The 5,013-nt window shown below is 40.1% G+C and overlaps 1 pseudogene; it reads right to left on the minus strand.

Moving 5' to 3' along the window:
* Positions 1-1,006: 1,006 nt before the first annotated feature.
* On the minus strand, positions 1,007-4,109 carry LOC131908086 (sentrin-specific protease 2-like; annotated as a pseudogene).
* Positions 4,110-5,013: the final 904 nt, after the last annotated feature.

Consider the following 5,013-nt stretch of genomic DNA (forward strand, 5'->3'; position numbering starts at 1 on the left):
ATAACTTCCTGGAGACAAACATCAAGTAAGAGCAAATAAATCATCAAACAATATTGAATGGTCCAAATTAAGGAGAAAAGCAGAGCATGAGAGGAACCTGAAGAGCTGGGCTGCTTGTCATGCTAGTGTATATACTAGTTTTCTGTTGCTACATTCTTCAGTTTTTAAAATTACTCTAGACATAATGGTTAAAATAACTTGAATTTGTTGTCTTTCTGGGATAAAATCAAAGTATCAGCAGGCTCTGAGTAGAAAATACTTGGTCTTCTTCTACGCCCCCACTTTTTGTTCTCTGCCTCTTTTCTCAAAGCTTTCTCACCCTTCCTTCATCCATCTATCTCCCTGCGCTGCATGCAGCAAAGACTCTTCTATTTTAAAAGGCCCTTTAATTAGATGGAGTCCAGGCAGAGACTCCAGAAGAAACTCTCTATCTTAGGGTCATTGTGGTGGTTTGAATGAGATTGGTAGGCTCATATATTTGGATACTTGGTCCCCAGTTAGTGGAACTATCTGGGAAGGATGGGAAGGTATGGCCTTGTTGTAGGTGTGTCACTGGGAATGGGCTTTGAGGTTTCAAAGAGTCCTGTGATACCCAGTTCTTTCTCTGTCTCATGGCGTAAATCAACATGGAAGCTCTCAGCTATTCTTTTGCTCTGATATCACAGACTCTAACCCTCTAATACATAAGGCAAAGTAAACAATTTCTTTTATACCTTGGTCATAGTGTTTTGTCATAGCAATACAAAAGACAGTCAGTTAACTAGCAATCTTAATTCCATCTACAAAGTGATTCTCTTTGTTACAAGACAAATTCTAGGGCACAAGCCTTCATAATCTTTCTCTATTTGCCATGAATATTTTTTGCTGGAGAAATTTTATGTGACCCTGAAATATAAATTAATGTAATATAAATTATTTTATATAAATATGTAAAATAAATATTAAATATGTATGCAAATATTTACTGATAATAAATCAAGGTTATTTTATTTTTTTGCAAAATATGTTCTGAGCAACTTTAGACTTTATTAAATAAGAATTGCATAAACACAACTGTAAGATAATGAACAGAAAAGTTAAATACAATTTATCACATGTAAAATGGATTCTTGTATAATTAGCAAATCAACCCTAAATCCCCACTTCCACAGTGGGAATGGGATACAGCAATATTAATTTAATGAATTAAGTAAAACACATAACTTTAAATTGAATAAACTTTTCAAATAATTCAATATAGCCCTAGTAAAGCTGAGGTTTGGATTCAATGAGACCTGGGATAAAAATGGATAGTTACCATTATAGCTACTTCTAATCAACTTCCAAAAACTAAGGCAAGTCTCCTTAATTCTGGAAAAGAATGTGTCTTTAAATAATCATGATGCTTTTCTCAACAGTTCTACAACCTATGCAAGTCCAGTAGAGTGTGATAGGTCAGAAAAGCATCAGTCTGTGCAATTCATTGTCCTTTCTTGTACTATTTTCAAGCTTTAAAAGATACATTTTAAAAAAAAAACCCTCCAGCTTCAATTTAACAGATACAACTCCAGCATTAGAGATGCTAGTCAACACTTCCTGCATCTTATTGCTGATGTCCCTCCTGATCTCAGCAGGGAATGGCATTGTGATGGGCCTTCCTTTCTGGAATAAACAGTTTAAACAAGGAATAGAGTTGGTAATTACAGAATATTGGAAAATGACAACTGCCAAGGTTTGCAAATGAGTTAGTGAAAACATAAACAATCATTGTGGGGGAAGAAGACAAAAAATAATTTATAAACTAAATCCAACATTAAAACAATTTGTAAACTAAATCCAAATTAAAACAATGTTTTTTGAACATGTGTTCTTGTGTGGGTTGAACCGCGGTTTCTAAACTTGCAGTAGTTACATGTAGCCTATAGGTGGCACTGGGCAGGACTCCCCAGGTTAGGACTACATTGAAGAGAGTGGGCTTCATCCATGTCAGGCAGCTCAGTATCTGTTTTAAATCTTTTCAATCCATCTTGCTTGAGGTATATAGAAACGTTAATGGAAAAGTGCAGGGGTGCCATAGCAACCAGGCGGATGTTGTTACAGTAAGTGACTATACAGGATTTCTCACATCATCCTCTTCCTAAAGATGGGCATGTGTTACTGAGAAAAGGTAAGTGGTTGGTCTCTAGAAATGTAATCTGCATATTTACAAGTAAAAATTCCAGTCACTCCCATTCAGTTGTTGAGGAATCTCCTTTGATGTCATACTGTATAGCTTCCACTCCAAAGGGTCCAGCTCAATGTTCCTTCAAGTTTTGCTCTCATTTTGTATATATTCAAAGATGGTTGCACAAATACTCTGCCCTGTCTGTCCCACTGAATCGAGGTATATGATACTTCATTTTCTTAGGCTGATTACTCTCAGGCTCCAATGTACCTTCTGATGAATAGGCATGAGAATAATTTCTTTTTCAAACAATTTCATTCCTTGAGTCCATCATTTAGCAGAACTGTAGCCGCCATGCTTTAGTTTAGGATAAAAGAAAGTGCTGAACATGTGAAGAGCTGTCAATTTATTGTCATTTCTCTCAACCAGAAGATTCAAGTAAAAATTAATGACTTTGCCATTGAGCCGTTCACTGTTCTTTAGTGTCTGGATAGCTCCTCGAGTAATTTGCAATTTGAATTCGTTACTTAAGATTTCCTCCTGGAGTCCTGGACCTAGTGCATGTTTTATTTCCTTTACCATGTCTGCTATAACATTAAGGACTTCATCCATTCCTCTTCCCTTCTCTTGGTCTACAACAGGCTTTTTCTCTGCTATAACTACTGGCATCTTGTTGGGGAGTGACCTACTGCTGCCACTATGCAGGAAGACTTGAGCTCCTGGCAAGTCAGGCTCCAAGTGGTGTCCCCTTCTTCCTTCAAGGTTTACTGCATCTTTCTTCTGTGTATCAGAAGAGTTCTCTGTACACATCTTCACTCTTTTGTCTGGTGAGAGACATTCTCTTGGGGTAATAACAGTAGATTGTTTAGGATCACAGTGAGTTTTCTGGATCCATGACTGTGCCCCTCCACACAACCTTTGATCTTCGAGGTATCCACAAGGGTGGTGTGAGCCCTATGTGGGTCAGATTTCGTATGATCACTGGGTGGATAGTGCTGCAGTAACCTTTGGTACTTTTCCTTTTGGTAGTTTTCGGCATATTCCTCCATGGTGCAACAGGGCCACTTGCGACCCTTGCCAGCATCCCCAGACTTCCTCCCAGTTACAGCCTGTTCCTGTGGACCTTTGGCCCACTCCAGGGGCTTTAGTTGTCTTAGACTTTCTCACTGGGGTTTCTGTAGCTCATCCTTGCCTGGCTGTTGACTTTGAAGCTCTAGCTCTTGCTGTTCCTGAGGTATTCTCTTTCGAGTTTTGCTGGGCTCTTCAAACTCCAAATCCATTCCACCTTTATCCTGGCATTTCAGTTTTTTACCTTGTCCCAAAGCTTCAGACTTGATCTCTGTTCCACCTTCATCCTGGTATTTCAGTTTTTGACCTTGCCCGGAAGCTTCGGGCTTCATCTCCATCCCACACTGTTGAGGTTACCACTCAACATGGACGCACTTCTGGATTTGCCTTTGCTGGGTGCTGGCTCCCCAGTATGATATAGCCTTCTTATTTCCCAAATGAATGCAACCATCTGTCTGACCCTGACTGGGTATTCTTGGGCTATTGTCACCCCGATATCCAAAGAATTACTTATTCCAGTAAACGTATAATCTCCAAGTTGGTTCAAGGTCAGAAACTTATCAGGCCACAGGATGAAGAGCTCAGAATAGTTTTTCTTTATAAACTGAGTTGACTTTGGACATCAGGGTCAGTCAGAGTAAGAAGCCAATTGAGCTGGCAATGGGAACTGATTGGTGAATAATTAAATGTTGCCAGTTCACCGGGGTCCACTGTGGGAAACCCCGTAGAGTTCTAGGATTACTTCCTCAGAAGGGCCGCAAGGGCTCAGTAACTGGCTGAAGACCCAGAACTTCAAAATTGGATGGATTGTCCTAGCCACCATAAGACATCAGGCTTTAACCACTCAGCTAACACATCGGAGGCAAGCCTCATAAGTGATGCCTGACTCAAAGGTTGCCCTACCCACAGCCTTCAAGGTTCCATAGCTGATTGTGATGTGACCTGAAAGAACATAAATCAACGTTCTTTGGAGAGTGGCAGCCCTGCTCACCCCCAAGTGGGTCCAGGAGTTGGAAGACAGGGTTAGAGTGTTGTGAAGTAATCATACACATCTCAGTTCTCTTCTGTAGAGCACAGGGTTACCTAGATCATCTCAGTATAAGATCATCTAGCTTGTCCTGATTAGTACATTTTTGTCTTTTAGGAAATTATCCATCATGGTCAATAATAGAAAACAAAATATAATTGCCCTTCAAAATGGCTCCTCACGATATGCTTACTAGTTTCAAAGAAAAATAGAATTTTAGAGTTATAAAACCTAGTAGGTACTGTTATGTGACAAAACTTTTCATGGGGAAATGAAACACACATGTCTTCTCTCCCCAGAGAGAGAACCCTGGACAGATCAAAGTAGAGATACCATCAAAGTCCAACTTGGTGAATTAATAAGTTTTATTGGGTTTACTTACAGTAATGTGGGTGAGGGGTTATTTACAGGAGCAGAAATGACTCAAAGACAGGTGCATTATCATAGCCCACCCTCAGCATGAGTGACAGCTCACAAAAGCTGGGAACCTGGAAAAACTGCATACCCTGCAGGCAACTCAACAGGCCAGAGAGTGTCCTTTCCAAGTGACTCAGTTGATCTAAACCTCTTTCAAGCAGCTGGCTGGTTTCTGCTTCTTCCAGCTTCTGCTCAGCTTCCTTCCATCTGAGAGGGACTCTAAGCTTTTATTGCTTATTCTGGCAAGGAGGGGTCTAGTGAATCTTTTCAGTTTCAGGGACTTTCTGAGCTCTTTTGAGTTGTTTGCCTTCCCACTCAAGGAGCTTTCCATCATGGTGGAATGTTTCAATCTTGGAGG

The sequence above is a fragment of the Peromyscus eremicus genome, chromosome 4 (genome assembly GCF_949786415.1).
Source record: "Peromyscus eremicus chromosome 4, PerEre_H2_v1, whole genome shotgun sequence".
In the NCBI taxonomy this organism is placed as follows: Eukaryota; Metazoa; Chordata; class Mammalia; order Rodentia; family Cricetidae; genus Peromyscus; species Peromyscus eremicus.